General features: G+C 42.9%; 1 protein-coding gene across 10 annotated transcripts in view; it reads right to left on the bottom strand.

The window, feature by feature from the left end:
* Positions 1-20,405, bottom strand: part of JAK1 (Janus kinase 1) — a 187,862-nt gene that overhangs the window by 114,762 nt on the left and 52,695 nt on the right. Inside the window, exon 1 of one of the 10 annotated variants that reach the window (XM_024246064.3) lies at positions 17,810-17,877. The exons of 3 other annotated variants lie outside the window; for them this stretch is intronic. The gene's annotated coding sequence lies outside the window, so the exon portion shown is untranslated. Of the gene's footprint in view, positions 1-16,828; positions 16,960-17,097; positions 17,527-17,809; positions 17,878-20,405 lie in introns of those variants that run through there. 6 more of the 10 variants (XM_063711984.1, XM_002810729.5, XM_024246071.3 and 3 more) reach the window with 6 other exon arrangements.

Below are 20,405 nucleotides of genomic sequence, written 5' to 3'. Positions count from 1 at the left end.
TAAGGCTGTATATTCACCAAGGAATCTACAGAACTTGCTGTCCTAGAAGTAAGACAGACCACAACATATTTAAGAACCAAAAACAGTCAGCAGGGCTGGAGTGCTGAAGGCAACAATGGGAATGGAAGGAAAGGAAGGCTGTGACCATGAGAGGCTCTTTATACCATGCTAAGGAGTTTGGATAGACTTAATCCTAACGGTGAAAGATTTTAAGCAAGGCAATGATGTGTTCAGATTTGCATTATAGAATTGTTTATCCTGGCATCACAGAAAATATCCCCACTAAGCAGAAAAACACCAGTCATCAAAGTAGAATACGTTTCCCAACTAACAAGAAGTTAAGCAAAGGGCAATACATCACTGTCTTAGGGAAACCAGCAAACTTAGGTGATTTTAACCTGACTGATGTAAAAGTCAAAGCCCCGCCTCTACTCCTATTAGTCATGCAAAAATGTACTGCATTTACTAGGGTATTTCATCAGCCTAGAAGTGACATAAAGTTTGTTTCCTTTATTATAACTCAGTTGTACAAAAATAAAAATAAAAATTCTCACTACAACTTCACATTCAAGTGCACATTCTGCACTTACAGAATATCATTTCCCAATGAGAAAAAGCATCAAAAGCAAATAAATTATTTTCATGTCCTTTGAAGAAAACTGTATCTGCCTTTATGATAAGGAATTATAATGGTCAGTATTTGACATGTTACTTGCCAGTGGGTTGCCTGTACAACAGTCAGGAAATCAGCAGCTTCCTGCCAATGTTTAAGGCCATTTGTGACTTAAGTTTCTGTTTAATTTTCCAGAATTACATACTAAAGGTCATAAAATTGGTTATAACCTTTGACACAGTAAATCTATGCATTCATCCTAATAAAGCAATTAGTAGCAGAAAAATGCTAATTGTGTGTTTTTAAAGGTTCCCTACAATATTCTGTAAAAAAAAAATAGCTTAAATATTCTATCATAGATTACTTAAGAAAAATAAAATAAACTAACACGACTAAATACTACATTCAAAAATGATTATTACAAAGACTCTACTACAATAGAATAAAAAAGTTTGAGAAGACAGGTATATGTATCCAGCAATTAAAATTACATAATACGTACATATTTATACATTATCGATAAAGACTAGAAAAGAATAAGTAAAAACATAAAAGCTTCATGTAGGAGTAAAAAATGTCAACATTAGGCCGGGCGCAGTGGCTCACACCTGCAATCCCAGCACTTTGGGAGGCCAAGGCGGGCGGATCACAAGGTCAGAAGATTGAGACCATTCTGGCCAACATGGTGAAACCCCCGTCTCTACTAAAGATACAAAAATTAGCCGGGTGTGGTGGCGGGCGCCTGTAGTCCCAGCTACTCTGGAGGCTGAGGCAGCAGAATCACTTCAACCCGGAGGCAGAGGTTGCAGTGAGCCGAGATCGTGCCACTGCACTCACTCCAGCCCGGGAGACAGAACAAGACTCTGTCTCAAAAAAAAAAAAAAAAAGTCAACATTAAAGAAAGCATTCTTATTAAATGCTTACAGAATTATTATTACAATTTAAAAAACTAGAACAAAGTTTTATCATTCTTAGGAACAAACCAATCGTAGGCTGATTCGTTTGAACAAACATCCACACAAGTTCAGTGCTAGCCATCCAGCCAGCCCTTGGACTGAGCACCTAGAACATCTCACTCACCAAGTAATTTGATCTCTCTTCTCTCATAAGACACTGCCCTTCAGAATCCCCACGGTAAGGGGTGGACCCTAGACAATCCTAATTTCTCTTAAATAACCTCTAAATCTTCTACCCATAGATATATCTCAACCGCCTGAGAAGTATTTGAACAAATGAGTATTTTATTTCCTAAATTCTCTATGTGACTACCTTCTGCACCATTTTATCACTCAGTAACAAATCCAGCATGATGATGGATTAAAAAACAATCCCTAAAGTGGTGGCCCAGACAGGTCTTAGGTAAGTTACTTAAACGCTCTGATTCCTTTATTTCTCCACTGTAAAATCAGAAGGAGGTATTCTCAGGTGACTTCAATTTCTTACACCTCTTAAAAGTATTACAAGATTTTATGATTATTGTGTGCTAATAACTCTTAAACAGTATTTACTAGACAATGCCTATAAACTCAGAACCAAATATTCAGGTTCATGGTGGGCCTGTTCTCCATGACTTCTTAAAACCGTTAGCAATTCTAACCTGAGAAAAGTAAACAAAACTCCAAGCCAAGAAGAAATTCGTTTGACTGCTTTGCTTTCTTCCAATATTCAAAGCAATATGTATTCTCATAAGTGTCTGGCTCCCAAATACCTTTCAGAGTCTCAATTCGACCTAGCATAAGCAGTATTTTCATCAGATTGGCAACTGTGTGGCAATATTCCTCTTTCAATGTTGCCTGATCTTTCCTTACTCCACTGATTTTTTTTAAATTGAAATATATCAAGCATACAGAAAAGTATAAAGAACCATTGATCTTTAAAGAGGACTAAATAAGTCTCTTCACAGGGTTCCTACTACGTGCCAAACACAATGGCAGTGGTTCAGTGTACAAAGGTCAGCAACAGTGAGGACAGCTAACCAAGTAAGTGCAATAATGTATACATTCCAGAATATGTGGCTTCAGGCATGACACATAAGACCTTAAAGCATACCAATGCAGGTAACACACTCAAATAAATACACTAGCAGCCCTTAGCTATAAACAAGTTCTGCCTTTTTTTTTTTTTTTTTTTGAGACGGAGTCTCGCTCTGTCACCCAGGCTGGACTGCAGTGGCTCGATCTCTGCTCACTGCAAGCTCCGCCTCCCGGGTTCATGCCATTCTCCTGCCTCAGCCTCCCGAGTAGCTGGGACTACAGGCGCCCACCACCGTGCCCGGCTAATTTTTTGTATTTTTAGTAGAGACGGGGTTTCACCGTGTTAGCCAGGATGGTCTCGATCTCCTGACCTCGTGATCTGCCCGCCTCGGCCTCCCAAAGTGCTGGGATTACAGGCGTGAGCCACCGCTCCCAGCACAAGTTCTGCCTTTTAAAGAATTCATTCTCAGTTGGTTGTTTGAAACTTGGCGCACATTTCCCCCAGACACACTGCAGTAAATGTGGTTAAGTTTCCAAGCCAACACACAAAAGGCCAATTTAACACATAAAGTATCTGAAATGCTATACATTTGCCCTGCCAAAAGAGCAGGAAACATTACTGCAGCCAAAAAGAACCATAAGTGATTTTGCCATCTCAAAAGCAGGAGTGTGAAGGAAAGCAGAGTGTAGGTTCATAAGGGGTGCAGATGGAGTCTTGAGGTGGTGCCTAGAGGCCTTATTAAGGCAAGTGAGCTTAGGGATTGTGAAACCAAGGGCCAGGTTGGTCTGGCTTTGATCAAATCTAGGTTCCTCCACTTAAAAGCTGGGTACCTTTAAACATCAACCATTCTAAGCTTCAGTTTATTGATCTGAATTTCTGGCATAAACATTCAATAAACAATTAGGCATTTTATATAGTTTTTTCATTTGCTTGAGACTGCATAGCTTTCATTTTCCTTGATATAGGAGTATCCTTAACACCTGGCTGGGTTTATGAGTCATTATTAGAAAATGTTCAGTTTCCACCCAAAACAAAAACAATTTTTCGAAGTGTCTAGGCAAGAAATGTATAGGGAAGGGATCAATGAGAATGTATTGCACACTAGAACAAGATAGCCTCAATTAAAATGAAGCAACTAACACGGGACCAAAGACAGAAGAAAAAGGAGTCTTCCAGTAACAGAAGATAAGAGGGAGATACTAGGGAACTTCCAGATAACTTATGGGCTGTTTACACAGGGAGGAAAAGAGAAGAAGAACAGTAAATAATAGTGGTAAACTCCAATAGGGTATTGGTACAAATACAGACAAACACACACATACATAAACACACATTCTCATTTAATTTTCACAATCCCATAAGGTAGGGGCCATTATTATCCTATTATCCTTTTACAGATGAGGAAACTGAGGCACAAAGAGGTTGAATAACTTGCCCATGATCACTCAGCTATGATTGATCATAAGCCATGATTCAAACATACAGACTGGTTGCAGATTTGGGAGTCTAAACCACTATCTTATTATTGATGTTTCTGTAGTGGGAAGCCAACCATTTGCATAAGGAGGTTTCCTAAATCAGAGGTTCATAACTTGAATAATATTTACCTACAAAGTTACCACTTATAAAGGTGTAAACATTATGTAATCATTTACAGATTTTCTGGCAATATTCAGTATTTGGGGTAGCAGTGGGTAACTTTCGTTAAATGCTGCTGGATCCCAGGCACCGTCTGAAGCTATTTCGTAGGTTCTACCTCATTTAAGCTTCGCAAAACTTCCTTTGTGACAGGTACTACAAAGTCCATTTACAATTGAGAAAAAATAAGGCTCAATTATGAGCCCAAAATCACAGAGCTAGTAAGTGGCAGAGGACAGCCTCACATCGGCTCTTCCTGGTTCCAAGTCCAGCACGCTTTTCATAACACCACATCTGGTATGCTCAGACCCACACAGGTAAACACAGGACATGTTATATAACAGTCAGGTAATATAAAGCAACAGTAAATCTCGTCTGACTGAAAATGTCAAAAACAGCAATACAACTTTTAAACTAAATATTTCACTAAAGTATACCAAACTTTCTTTAGGACAGCTAAATGAACCCAACTGCCCTCCCCCAAAACCTAAAAAACAAAAAATTATTTTTTTATTTTTTTGAGACAGAGTCTTGCTCTGTCCCCCAGGCCAGAGTGAAGTGGCATCATCTCAGTTCACTGCAACCTCTGCCTCCCAAGTTCATGCAATTCTCCTGCCTCAGCCTCCTGAGTAGCTGGGATTACAGGTGCGTGCTGCCACGCCAGGCTAATTTCTTTTTTTCTTTTTTTGTATTTTTAGTAGAGATGGGGTTTCACTGTGTTGGCCAGGCTGGTCTTGAACTCCTGACCTCAAGTGATCTGCCTGCCTTGGCCTCCCAATGTGCTGGGATTATAGGCATGAGCCACCGCGCTCGGCCTCAGGTCTTCTTTACATCTAACAATACCAAGTACTATATTGTATAGACACATCAAGGCACATCTCCAAGGACCTAAAACTGCTTCAAAAACATTAGGTTAGAAGAAACAAGTTTCCTAGGTTCTCATTTTAAATACCAATGTCAGGAGAGAAAGAGAAAGAAAAGGACAAGTGACAATCCAGGAGAAAAAAGTCTCTTTGAAGAGTAGAAACATGTTTTGTTGTTGTTTTCAATGCCAGAGAGCCTCAGATTTGAATTCTAGTTCTGCCATTTATTAGCTCTGCTCATCTGGAAAATGCCAATAAGATCCAAGTCTCTGGCTATTACAAAGATTAAATTAAATATCAAATGCAAAATACATAACCCAACAACTGACACAGTAAAAGCTTACTAATAAATAGTCTCATGCCTGTGCCTACTCTCCTCCCCACGTGGGATGATGTGCTACAAATCCCACAGACCTGGGAGGACATGACCTACCCCAAGCACACCTTAACCTTCAGACTACAAGATCCTTACAAGGTGCTTTGCTCGTTTTCCACCAAACCCACATCATGATTCCCATATTGTCCCAAAGGCTTTTTGCCTGTTTTATATAGGATAAGTATCTGTTTTATTATCTTGTTGTCACCACAGGTTGGGGAAACCAAAGGGCAACTATTTATTATTTATATTTCTATTACCACTCTCCAAAAAAAGGAGAGTTGAGGCTACCTATATAAATACAAAAGATATATACAACAGAACCATCAATTAAAAGAAGGATTTAACACATGTGACAAGTAATCCGATGAGGAGACAAGTAATCCGATGAGGAGATTGTAAGAAAACTGGATAGCAACTAAAAACAGGAAAATATCTTTGAGCTTTCTAGCAAGGAAACATAATGAGTTACAGATCACATTTTTTCTTTTTCTTTTTCTCTTTATATAAAAGAAAACATATCAATTTTTTTCTTTGAGGAGAGAGATCGATAACTTGCCCGAATTTATTTATCTAAGCCACTGGCAGAGCCAATGAGTCTTCCAAAATACTTGATGATCCCTTACAAAACTGTACCACCTTATACAAGAATCAAGGATGTAATTTAACCAAATTCCCTTCAGTAAAATGTTTCCACTTTGAATCTCCTGCAAATTTTGTACAATTTGAGCAAGTGTACACAGGATTTGTGTTTATTCAATAAACAGCCGTGTGCCTACTGGGAAAGGTGACATTACGAAGAAAGAGATGGTTCCTGTCCTCAAGGGCCTCGTGACTGCATAGTGGAGGTGTGTCTGCAAAAGAACAGAAGCACAAACCAGAACATGACGTACTGGAACAGAGGATCACACACCACCAGGGGACTATGTGTATACACACCGCTTGTTGGGGTAGGGAGGGGCAGAGGAAGAGACCAGGGACATTTGAAGGGGCCTTGAAAGCTATGGAATTCTGACAGATGGAGAGCATGAAGCATGGGAAAAGTGCATTAAATGAAGAAGAACACAGAAAAGCATGGGAAACACTGAAATCAAAATAATGAATAATCTATTTTGGGACAGTGTAGGAGAGAAATAGGAGAGTATGCTAGAAAGTTAAACTGAGGTTTTAGCATAAGGAACCTTTACTACCAGACTAAGGTGGAGTTTGGATTGTTTTCTATAGGCAATAGGGGCTTCTAAAGGCTTGTGATCAGGAGTCAGACACGGAAAGATAAATACAGCATGTGCTCACTTACAAGTGGGAGCTAAATAATGTGTGCACATGGACATAGAGTGTGCAACGATAGATCACCCAGGTAAAGAAAGCCAAAGGAAGGCTGCAGCAGTGGGGACAGTGAGTGGCAAAGGTGCTGAATACGAATACCAGGGAGGGAGCCCTGAGAGGGCCTGGGGAGGATATGGGGTGGGGCAAAAGCAAAGGGAGAGATCAGGGTTAGTCTAAGGCAGGGGGTAGCAGATCCTGGCCTGCGAGCCAAATCTGGCCTGCTGCTGCCCATTTTGAACAGCCAATAAGCTGACACATTTTTAAATGGTTGGAAAAAAAAGAAAAATATTTTGTGACAAGTGAAAATAGAAATGTCGGTGTCCATACATAAAGTTGTATTGGAGCACAGCCATACTCACTGGTTTATATACTGTCTGTGTCTACATTGGTGCTACAATAGCAGATTCGGTACTTGTGACAGACTGTACTGTGCTCAAAGCTGAAAATGTTTACTGTCTTTCCCCTCACAAAAAGTTTTCAGACTGCTGGCCTAGGGTTTTCAGGGTGGTGGACAGAGACGGTATTAACCAAAACAGAGAAATCATCCATTATTATGATGATGGGTCAGAAAGAAAGATGGTATCAATCTTGGAGCAGTTAAATGGGAGGTGTCAAAGGACACACAGCAAGGCAGCCCAGTGTGAAATGGAAAGCTCATCCCACTGCAGGGGGCCGGCACTGGCTATCCCCTCTGCCTAGTACATTTTTCTTACAGATCATTGCACTGCTTGGCTCCTACTCATTACTCATCCTTCAGAGCTGAATTTAAATGTCACTTTCTCAGACCAGGAGCCCTTCTCCCAACCCCCCAACCTAAGCATTCACTACCCATACCTTGCTAACTTTCTCTATTGCACTTATCACCACCTGAAATTATCTTGTTTATCAATGTGTTTAACATCTTAGACTGTTGGCTACTTAAGGACAGGGACCTTTCCTCTCTTGTTCCCCAGTGTCCCCAGTGCCTTGAATAGTGTCTGAAACTGTGCAACCAGTATTTGGGGGAGGTAAGGAGCAGAGAGGAAGGAATATAAATAAAAAGGGACAACTGGAGCTCAGGCAAAAGTGGGTCATCTGCACAGTTTTCACAACATATAAATCTACCATTCACAGAACCTTTAGAAACATCCTCACTGGGGGAGGAGGAGAAGTGAGAGAAAGAGAAGATACTCAAAAAGAGAACAGAGACATACAGAGAAAGGAAGTCCTTACTGTGTCTCAGAAGCCAGGCACCAGAAGAGCTGAGGGACATCTGCCAGGAAGGAGGTTTTCAGCAGTATGAACTGTTTTAGATAACTAGGGCAGAAAAAAGGTGTTAAAATGTGACAGCAAGAAGGTCACTGGTGACCTCAAGGAAGCAGTCTCATGAGTGTGGAGGTGGCAGTCAGTTTGCAAAGGGTTAAAGAATGAGTGGGTGGGAGGAAGTGAAGGTTTTCAAGGTATTTGGCAGCAGAATGAAGGGAAAGAGGAAAGAGAGGAGAGGTGCTCTAGGGGCAGCAGTGAGTGGATGGTTTTTTCATGGGACACAAATCTCATCATGTTACTACCCTGCTTAAAAACTTCAACTTCCCCTAATGCATTATAAGGCCCAAAAGTAATAAAGCACATAAGGCTCTGCTTGACCAGGTTCCTTCCTGCCTCACCAGCCTCCACCTTCGTTCTCTCTGCACCAGCTGCAGGGTGTTGGTCCCACCATAGGTCCTTGGCACATATTGTTGCCTCTCACTGAAAATCCTCCTCATTCTCTTAGCACAGCTCTTTCACACTTCAGATTTCCATGTATAAAAGTGTATTGCAGACCAGGTGCAGTGGCTCATGCCTGTAATCCCAGCACTTTGGGAGGCCGAGGCGGGCAGATCACGAGGTCAGGAGATCGAGACCATCCTGGCTAACACGGTGAAACCCCGTCTCTACTAAAAATACAAAAAATTAGCCGGGCACAGTGGTGGGCGCCTGTAATCCCAGCTACTCGGGAGGCTGAGGCAGGAGAATGGCATGAACCCGGGAGGCAGAGGTTGCAGTGAGCCGAGATAGCGCCACTGCAGTCCAGCCTGGGCGAAAGAGCGAGACTCCATCTCAAAAAAAAAAAAAAAAAAAGTGTACTGCAGAGACCCCCTTTTCTTACAACCCACCTCTGACATCTCTCCTGGTACTCAGCATCATTGTAACAAACAGTAATACAATTGCTGAATTGTTTTTTCAACTAGCAAGGAACTTTTCTGAGGGCAGGAGCCAAGCCCATCTTGTTCTCACATACAGTGAGATCTACAGAGAGTTGCTGAATAAAGGAACAAACATGAAAACCTAAGAGCATTTGTATTTCAGCCAGCTTGTAGATGGTAGGTGGCCTGCTTCCTAAATCACATCAGGTGGGCTTACAATTTATGTTTGGGCCAATATGACCTCCTCTGACTTCCTCCTACTTCCAACCAACCCAAGTGAATGGTTGTTCTACACAAGTAAAAACATGAGGTTCCTTGGAGTTACCACCATACATCAAATGATTTTCCCAAAAAGATAACCCGTATACTGTGATTTGTGGACTTGCCTTAAGTTTTACAGAATGGTTTTAACTGAACAAAATCAGTCAGAATATTAAATTAAGACATTATGCATATTACTTTTTAGTCTATGTTATGTGAATTAGCGCTAAAATGGGTTTGCAGGTACACCTGGCAAAAAGCCATTGTACCTCTTTCTTTATAATATAAATTGCATCTGTCCGCATCCCTGTGTGTGATCCACCAAACTAGTCTAATAACAAGATTTTTATCTGGAAAGATATATATTTGGCAGATTATTTTTTCCTCGAGTTGTTTTCTGTTATCTTTTCTCTTAGTACAACATAAACATTATTTTAAATTATAATTGAAAAAAATTGTTATAAATTATATAGCCTTACTACAACCTGATCAAATTAACTGTGCAAGCAAGCCTCCAGATATAATTGTGCTTAATTGAATAAACTGTTGTCAGTTCTAATACCCTTAAGTCCTTAAAACACCATTAAAAACAAATAAGAGTTGCATTCATTACAAATGGTTCTTAGCTATTCCTACTTTATATTCAGACCAGTCTGAGTTACCAAGTGTATGTGAAAATAACAGACCTGAACTTATGTTTTAAATACCTACAGGTCAGCCTTTTCAGCTGAAGTGGACTTTCCTACCCACTCCCCCTCCATACACATCAAATTAGGGAGCTTCATTGTCTTTCTCATTCTAGAGTGGGAAGACAAGGGAAGATACAGCTAACTCCTTTGCTGTCAAAGCATATGGGATGAGAATGACATCAATAGCTCTTTTCCAATCACGTGGCAACAACTGTTCTTGAGTATAAATAATGCCCAGACCCAAGAAACCAGTCCAACATACACAACACCAAGAAGGAAATACATTTAAAATATTTTAAAACACACATCTGTGATTAGAAGGAAGGGCCAACTCTTTGTACACTTTTACATTTTGGGTAAATCTTGCTTTAGGAAAACAAAATATGTTTATGGAAACAGAAACTGTAAAAGGGCATTCCGTAGAAACTGAATACACATTTGAGAGTCCTTTTAAACTCTTATAATTCCTTACCAGCAAAACTCCCTGGAGTATTATCTGATTTACAAGATATTTAATTTCCACACAACTCTGAAGACACCGTTTTACAAACAGGTATACATGGTGCCTCTGCAATAGCCCACAACTTGCTAAGTAAACTGAATCAGTGAGGTCAACACAGTATCTTCACATTAACTTTCCCAGAAAGTCGAATACATTCCTACCAAATTATATACCTTGGATGGCACTTTAAATTAAATAAAAGCACCTTTGTTAGTCATTTTTCCTTAAAAATAAGAGTAAAACCTAATTTACCTAGCACCTTTGGCGCTGTCTATGTAATAAACCCTTCTAGATTTGAGAAACTGCCTTCTTTTTTGATTTACTCATTGCTAACTGAAATCTAACATAGAATATATCTGTTAGTCTTTGTTTTGTATTTACTGGTGGCATCTTCCCTACTATGTTAAAACATTCTGAATATAATTTGAGGGTTTTTTTTTAAATACACATCCTATTTACCAATCATTAAAATAAAATAAGCCAGGCATGGTGGTTCATGCCTATTATCCCAAAACTTTGGGAGGCCAAGGCAGGAGGATTGCTTGAGCCCAGGAGTTCGAGACCAGCCTGAGTAACAGAATGAAACCTCTCTCAACAAAACAATTTAAAAATTAGCTGGGTATTGTGGCACATGCCTGTGGTTCCTGCTACTCAGAAGGCTGAGGTGGGGAGGACTGCTTGAGCCCAGAAGGTCAACGCTGACTTGAGTTATGACCACACCACTGCACTTCAGCCTAGGTGACAGAGCGAGACCTTGTCTCAAAATAAAATAAAATGTAAAAATAGCTAGCACATTTTCAGCTCATGCTGGCATCATTTCAAAATCTTAAGCATAGTCATTCAACCTTCAAAACAACCTCAGAGGTAGGTACTGTCTTTATTGTCATTCTATGGATAAGGAAACAGGCGTAACTTGCTTGCAATCTCACAGCTAGGATCAAACCACACAGTGTAGATCCAGAGCCTCCAAAAACAGACTATCAGAATCAAAAAACAAAACAAGGCTAAAAGACAATCAATCAGTCTGTTTTCTACTCAGAGGTACCATAAATTGATGTGATTTAGTCTCCTACAGCTGGCTTCAAGTTATTACTGTCTTCTATGCAGACGGCCGCAGCTCCTCTTCCTAGGTTTCATAGTCAACCTCTCGCAGATCACTCTTAAGTAACTTTCCCTGAGTTAAAGCAAAGATTCCTCACTGGTGTTTCACCCTGAAGAAAACCTCTTCTTTGAATCTGTCTACAGAAATTCTCTGAAAGCAGCTTCTTATATTGTCCCCAGACCCTCTTACATACTTCCTAACCCCTAAATGAGACATCTGAAATTGCCCTTTTCTGCTAGAGATGTGAACTTTCACTTCATTTATGCTCAACAACTTGACCTCTTCTTCACGGCTTGATGATCATTACCAACACCAAACACCATACTGTGCTGTGATTAACAATGCAACCTCAAATTGCTAGCATGTTGACAATGGTGTTTGCCCTCCACTAAATGCCCCAGATTGTTTCACTTTTGAGTTTTGGTTCTCCTTGTCATAAACCAGTAGAAACTCCTTATTCACTTCTAAGATAAAAATTAACACTGCTTGCCTCTGAGACCATGTCTTCCTGTATTCTTCCACTTAACAACTCTTGTCTCTTAGGTTTCTTGTATTTAATTTCCTAACGGCTTAAAAACCAGTTAGGTAAACTGTCAAAAAAAATTCTTTATAAATTAAAAGCAAATCAAAGTAGGTTTTATTCCACTGTAAGGAAAGCATGGATGAACTTCATGACATCTTGCTTGGCTCGAAGCCTTTCTTGTTTCCTAGTAGTCTTCTGGATAGTTGATAAATGGCAGATAATAAAAGGCGTTTTCTGGGATGGGGAGGAGAGAGTTGCACAATGGTCAGATGAAGCTCACCCTTCATAGAACTCTCAGTGCTTCAGGTCTTCCATTTGCTAATGATGTTATTCTTGAGCTTGGAAACTTCAAATGGCTTCTCATCTTCCCCACTCATTCGTTCAACAGAGGCCTCAGTCCCTAACCTAACACTGCTCACAAATTTGTGGAAAGAGCTATGGTCTTCACAATCTGGACCCAATCTGCATGTCCTGCCCTACCTCCTTCCGCTCCCTCCCAAGCAGTCTTTGCTCTAATCTAGTGGCCACTTCCAAGCCTGCCACTGACACCACGTACATGCCCACTTTCATGTCTTTGCTCACACTGTATCTCTGCCTAGATTTCCTTCCCACCCTAAAACAAAGGAACTCCTACTCACTCCTGAAGGCCCAACTCAAATGAAACCTCTTCAAAAAAGCATTTGACAAGGGCTCCACATAGGGATTAGCTCTCTTCAGGGTCCTGGAGCTCTTAATTCCGACTACTACTACAGCATCACCCACAATGTGTTACAGCTATGTATACCAAGTTTATTTCCATATAAACTGTGTCTTATCCTTCTGCCAGGCACTTAATAGGTACCAAAGAGATGTCTGTGCATACAAAGAATGGATTAATCTGTAACATTAAAAAAAGAAAGATAACAAGGGGAAGCTACTTCCTAGTCCTCAGACTTCAAAGGAGTGCCATGAAGGGTTCTAGGAAACATTCTACAATCACAAAGATTTACTCTTTTACATATATATAGTCTGCAACTGTAAAACTGAACATGCCCTCAGGGTCTTCCACTAGACTGTGAATTCTACGAGGACAGATTTGTACCTGTTTTGTTGTCTGTCTATTCACTCTCTGAGATTCACTGCAAGATCTCAACAAGTATTTGCTAAATGAATAAAAGAATGTACAAAACGCTAGTGTGAATAGTACTGTTAAGTAAATTCAGTTACCACAGATTAAAACTATCCCAACAAACGCTAGCTCTATCTTCTGGCCAGAGTAGACTTAAAATAAATTATCCTTTTGCTTCTAAAGCAGGTCTTGCCTCAGGACTGGGCAGTTTATCCACAGAGCACCAAGGAAGAATGTGTGCCCACTGCCAACTACAAAGAATCACAGATCACAAACCCTCAGAAGTGGAGGTATCACGGAAATGAGCTTAATGTTTTATGCCTTCCTGTTGCCTTAAACTGCCAAGAAGGCTGGTGCACCTCAGAGGAAAGAATACTCACAGGAATTAGTTTCCGGTCCCTGAAACCCAGTCATTTCAACATGACAGCTGTTTGAAATCCCATGTAACCAGAGGGTTTGTGAGACAGGAAGCAACAGTGGCACACCTAGCTGAGCACGGGGGAGAGTAAGAAGCAGAGAGGAAACAAGCTGAATGAGAACATGGCTTGGAGGCAGCAAGGAAAGTATAAAAACAATGAACCAGGCCAGGTGCGGTGGCTCACGCCCGTAATCCCAGCACTGTGGGAGGCCAAGGCAGGCGGATCACTTGAGATCAGAAGTTCGAGACCAGCCTGGCCAACATGGTGAAACCCCATCTCTACTAAAAAACAACACAAAAATTACCCAGGCATGGTGGAACATGCCTGTAATCCCAGCTACCCGGGAGGCTGAGGCACGAGAATCACTTGAACCTGGGAGGCAGAGGTTGCAGTGAGCCTAGACTGTGCCACTGCATTCCAGCCTGGGCAACAGAGTGAGACTCCATCTCGAAAAATAAAAATAATAAAAACAATGAACCGATGTCTCTGATGCCTACTATAATGTAATTTACCTTTACATCGTAATTATTAAAAAAGAAATGAAGGGCACAGAAACAAGGAACACCTTCCTTGGTCACCAGTTACTCTCTCTCATCATTCATTCTCTGAATCTTAACTGCTCTTATAGAAAAGAAATCGGCAAGGATGTGAGTGTGCTTAAATGGACAAGCGAGTAGAGCATGAATGACTTGTTCCCTCTATTTTCTACTTTCCTATATTTTCTAATTTTTCTATAGTGAATTCTCCTTATTGTTATGATGGGAAAAATAACCTTCGTTTAAAGAAATTATAGAGCTAAAAATTACACGTTCTGACAATAAGAAAACGAAGTACACTAAAAAAACCTTTACCCCAAAAAATGAATAACAAAGAATTCGATAATATCAAACCATCCACAGGCAGCTTTTTACTCAACATATTGCCTTAACCCTGGTTCCCTCAACTACCAGTAAATCTAATGATTCACTTATGAAAAATACTCTTCATATTAGTTATGATTTGCATAGCACGTCACAGTTTCCATGCATTATTTACCTGACTTCCCCCCAAAACTCTGCGAGATGACCAGGGAGAATATTTTTATCTCCATTTTGCAAATGAAGAAAATAGGTGCCCTGAAGTGAAAAAATTTGCCACAAGAGCCCAGATCTTCTTGCTCCTTACTCAGTATTCCAAAGCAGGACTTCTCAACCTGGGCACTACTGAGATGGATAATTCTTTGTTTGGGATGGGGGGCTGACTTGTGCGTTACAGGATGTTTAGTAGCATCCCTAGCCTCTAACCACGAGATGCCTACCAGTAGCACTGCTTCATTCCCCCAAGTTGTAACAACCAAAAATGTCTCCAGAAACTGCAAATATCTCATTGGGTGCAAAATCGTACCCTTACTGGTCTAAAAAAATCTGCAAAGTTCCTTCCAACACTCCTGTTCAATGACAAGGTTCCATATACCACTGAGCCACAATAAATCACAGAACATCCAATGTTGCTTCCTCAGCGAGATTCCATTCATAAGCCAATTCTCCATCCACTTAAAATAATGGTTTTAAATGTGAAAATGAACAAGAAAAATTTCTTTGTATGAATATTCACATCTCAGACAACAAATCTTCTAACAGCATTCTATTATCTCATCAGGACATAAGGACATACAAAATGGGATGTGTGTTTGAGGGGAAAAAAACACCAGAGGAATCTTGAGAATTAGAAAACACAGATCTTGGTCTTTGCTATGCAGTTATACCTTAGTGTTCTCTTGTTCTCTGTACACAAATGAGTATCAACCTACATGTTCTCAATGCTTGTTTGAGTCGGAAGTATATGGCTTTAGCCAAGCTCATGTTAAGATCCTAAATTACAACAACTGAAATGTAGTTATATTTTAGGAAATGTTTGAATTATTTTACCTATATCTAATTTATGCATTCTCTACAATCATTTCCCAATGGTAGTAAATACTTAGTATAGTATGAAATGGAGGAAACCATTTAAACTGGCTGTATTCAGTGTGGAGTATCACACTGCAATCCTAGCAGTAAAAAAACATAGTTTTGTATCTAGTTGCAGAAACTAAGACTCGGTCAAAGCGCTTAGTTAATATAATATACAGAATTAAGAAGAGGTTATGATTATTCCTATTTATAATGTCCAAAGTCATTCAAGTATGATGTCCTCACATCTTTACATGTGATCTGGATCTAAACAGGGGAGACATTTTCTCCACATTACAAAGCATATTGTACCAGAAATGTCTGGAACCCTGGTGGTCTCCATTAATCTTCACCACAAAGTACAAAAGAACACATTGATCCTTCAATGAAAATAATTCCCTGGTCTTGGAAAACATCAGTCACCAAAAGCAAAATCAAGAAACAACACATAACGGGGCTTTGGAAAGGGAAGAACAAAGATTCAATCAATACAAATTGCTCATCTTAAACAAAATCTACTGTGCCTATACCCATACGTAACTCAAATCTTTTCTTCAAAAAATAAAAAAACAGCCAAAACCAAACACGCCCTGATTACATCTCTCTCTGCATTATTCTCATCACTTAACTACCCATGTTTTACTCCCTGAAAGAAGTAATGACAATTTTATACCACTGTAAATTCCTGCCAGTGAGAGAAAAACCCTATGACTTGGGGAAAAAAATGTCAATGACATGTATAGTGATGTACTCAACCAGGGGCAGAAGGCAGCTGACAGCCACGTAGTAAGAAGAGTGGCAGGAAGGACGGGGTCCCCTTCCCCAGGAACACACAGGAAATCATGGAGTGCAAACCCTCCAAAAAACGTGTGCACAAACACCCGGCAAACATCGCATCTTCTATCTAGAAGTTCCTTGGTAAACGCACATCTAAGGAGCCCACATCCCAGGGACCCTGGGGAGTGACTTTGGAGGAGTGTCTATTAGTCCTCTGATGCTCCCGGTCGCCGACGGCGCGCGGATGGAGTTGGAGTGAGGGAGCCAGAGACCAGCCCCAGTTTCGATTAATCAGTCCCTTTCCAGTGGGATTCGCAATTCCCCGGGTAGTTCTCTCCCACTGTTCCCCTTCCCTGGTCCTCTCGCCCAGGGTCACCTTTCCCACTTCTCGCTGGCTACCTGAGGCCTGGTTCCTAACAGAACCTAAGAGGGGAGGGGGCGTTTCCCTAGTTCGCGGACGCCCAACACCCAGCTCCAAATCCCAGAAACTTTCCCTCGCTGAGACCGCAGGGAAGGAAAAAAGCTAAGACCCTCAGCCTCCTTCCTGGGGCCGAAGAAGAAAACCTTTCTGCGCTGCCACCCCGGCCGGGAGCTGGCGGTCAAGTTCGCGGTGCAAGGAGCTAGGGACGTCAGCCCTCCAGCACGCGCCTGTATCTCGGGGTGGTATAAACAGGATGTCAGACAGCGCGCTCCGGGCTTGTTTATGAAAACTTGCCGTGCGCGCTGGGGGAGGGGGCGGCCTGGCTTAACCGCTCTCCTCCCGGCCGTGGGCCCCCGCCCGGCGACCTCCTCGCCGCCCGCCGGCTCCGCGGGGCTGGAAATCCCCGCCTTACCCGCCCGAGCCGCGGGGTCCTCAGCTGCGCTCAGGAGCAGCCCGGGCCGCGCAGCGTGAGGACCGACCGAGAGCGGTGGCCGCGCCTCCGGCCAGTCCGGGCTGCGCGCCCCTCGCCTGCCGACGGCGGCCGCCCCGGCTCCTCCACCTCCCCCGGTGACACTCACCACTTCCGTGTGCGCCTGGGCCGGGTGGCGCCGGGTCGCTGCGCTGGCTGGGGGCGACCGGCCGGCTCGCTAGGCGGCCAGCCCCGCGGGGCCCCAGCGTGCGCGCGCCCAGGGCTGAGGAGGGGTCGCGGCGAGGACAACCCGGACTGGTCGCAGGCCCGCGCTGTCTGCAGCTCCAGGATACTCCGCGGCCGCCGCGGCCTGCGCTCAGCGACGCACCGCCTCCCGTCCCACCCCGCCCCGCCCCGCGGTCGGCCCCACCCCCGCGGCCGCCGGGCCCACCCACTCGCGACGTCACTAGCGGCAGCCCCGGAAAGCGGGGCGGGGCCACAGTCCCGGCGGAGACTGCGCCTCCGGCCTACCCGCCCCGCCCCCATCCGGCTTCGCTCGCGAAGCCGCCCCCACTCGTCTCTGTTCACCGCGTCCTCTAGATTCTAGAATCTAGAAACTCATGTAGGAAGCGAGGTCAGCTAGCGCGGGGAGTAAAATTGCCAGGATTCGCCCGTAGATTGACCCCTCCCAGCTCTGGAGCCCTCTCCGCCACACCTTTGTGCGCTCGATGCAGAAATGCATCCCGCCTCCTCCGTATACGCTCCGCTTCTTACCCCAGCTGAGTAGGAGGGGAGCTAGTGGAGCACTAGACTAAAAAGAACTTAAGAATACAGCCCCCAGCTTGGACAAGCTACTGCAGATCCAACCCATTCCATATTTTAAAAGCTCTTTACGAAAAAAAAAAGCGTATGCATAATAGGAATTAGAACTACATTCACTGATACTTAATGCATGTACAGCGCTTTTCATTTTTTACTAATAACCTCTCAAAGTAGTAGTATCATTTTATCCATGAGGAACAAATTAAGTCTTAAGTATCTTAATCAAGGTCACACTGTAGCCAAGATTCATACTTTGTAGGCAGTCCACGGACAAATCCTAACAATTTTATTTCCTTAGGTATCTCTCCAGTCAGTTCACTTGTCTATGTTCCGGCAACACGGTCCGAGCTGCCACCATCTCTAACCGGAAGGGACCATGAACACCTCTTAAATCGTCACTGCATTCACTCCAGCCCCCAATTCTCTACAATGAACTTTTAAAAATTCAAATCTGTTCCACACACTCACATGCTTAAAACACTCCAGCGACTTCCCCCTGACAATCCCTGGATGAAAATCCTCCGAGGCCATGCACGGTCAGAATTCTGCAGCTTCAGGGCTGTGGACAGAGGCTGCCCCACCTGTGCTGACTTCATTAACCCTGCTGGACAGTTCCTGACCACTTGAGTTACTGCAACTGAAACTGAGCAAGATATTCTGGGTGTGGAATAAAGTCAAGCATCCGAATTAGACTACTGAATTTGAGGTTTGGCCTCCACCACTAACCACCTGTGTTGCCCTAAATAATTTTCAGTTGACTCAGTTCTCAGTGGAGCAGCAGACAAAAGGATCTCCAAAGTGCCTTCCAGAAGTAGAGAAAAGAGGACCAAAGAAGACTGGAGATCAGAGCAGACAGGGAGGCAACCCGGGTTGCCTGCATTGTGGGTGTTTGTGTGCAAGTCTTGTCTCGCCTGCCACACTCTGAACAACACCTCAGGGCTGTTTGCATCATTTTCTTCACCTGTTACATAGGGATAATGCCTTCCTTAAAGGGGTTTTGCTGAAGGTGAACTATGATAATATAGCCCACATGGCATGGGCTCAGGAACTGGTAGGGGTTTTTATTGAGCTGGACCATAAAGAACAGGTGAGAGTGACATGAAGGGAGACAGAGACGTGAAAGAACAGCATTTCAGATGAGGATGTAAAGAAAAAGGAAAGTCAGGAAGGCAGCAGTGAACCCATTGTGCCCACGAACAAATTTGGCTGTTCACAGGATGGAATCACGGGAGAGGGCCTGGATTCAGTTTCGATCTGTTCGTCTGTAACAGACATTGTGCTAGGTGATGAAGATTCAGAGAAAAAAAAAAAAAAAAAAAAGACTAAGTTCCTGACCTCTGAATGCTCAATGCAGTCAGAGAGACAGGCAAGTAACAATTCAGTGATTCCCGGTCCTGTAATGGTGATCACAGAAGACAGTCACCCAGCCGAGTCTGAGGAAGTCAGAAGAAGCTTCAAGTAGCCGTCAGGAGTCAGGAGGTAGCGGCATATTCAGGCAGTAATAGGATATGCTGGCTGGGTGTGGCGGCTCATGCCTGTAATCTCAGCACTTTGGGAGGCTGAGGCAGGAGGACTGCTTGAGGCCAGGAGTTTGAGACCAACCTGGGCAACATAGCAAGACCCTATCTCTAAAATAAAAATAAACAAACAAAAAAAGGCCAGGTGCAGTGGCTTACGCCTGTAATCCCAGCACTTTGGGAGGCCGAGGTGGGCCAATCACTTGAGGTCAGGAGTTTGAGACCAGCCTGGCCAACATGGCAAAACCCCATCTCTACTAAAAATACAAAAATTAGCTGAGCGTGGTGGCGGGAGCCTGTAATTTCAGCTACTTGCGAGGCTGAGGCACGAGAATCGCTTGAAGCTGGGAGGCAGAGTTTGCAGTGAGCTGAGATTGTGCCACTGCACTCCAGCCTGGGCGATAGAGCGAGACTCCCTCTCAAAAAAAAAAAAAAAAAAAAGGTAAACTAGCTGGGCATGGTGGCACATGCCTGTATTTCCGGCTACTTGGGAGGCTGATGCCAGAGGATCACTTGAGCCCAGGAGTTTGAGGCTGCAGTGAGCTAGGATCACACCACTGCACTTTAGCCTGGGCAACAGAGTGAGACCCCTTCTCTTAAAAAAAAATAAGTATATGCTGTGTGACGGGGGAATGAGAAAAGATGAACCCCATGCAAAAACTTTTGCCTAAAAAAAAATAGTGTTTTTTTTTTTTTTTTGAGAGATTTAAGGTTTTTGTTTTAGAAGAATCACCCTAGGGCAAGGGCTGTCAACCTCAGCACTATTGATATTGTGGGCTGGAAAATTCTTTGTTGTAGTGGGGGTGTCCTGTGCATTGTAGGATGTTTAGCAGCATCTCTGACCTCTGACTACTAGGTGCCAGTAGCAAGTCCTCTTGTTCCACCATCACATTCCCCCACAACTCCCCACCCTCCTCCTTTCCCAGCTGTGACTTCCAAAAATGTCTCCAGACGTTGCCAAATGTCCCCTGA

The sequence above is a fragment of the Pongo abelii genome, chromosome 1 (genome assembly GCF_028885655.2).
Source record: "Pongo abelii isolate AG06213 chromosome 1, NHGRI_mPonAbe1-v2.0_pri, whole genome shotgun sequence".
Classification (NCBI taxonomy): domain Eukaryota; kingdom Metazoa; phylum Chordata; class Mammalia; order Primates; family Hominidae; genus Pongo; species Pongo abelii.
The sequence above is the reverse complement of the archived record's forward strand: the minus strand, read 5'-3'. Positions and strand labels throughout refer to the sequence as shown.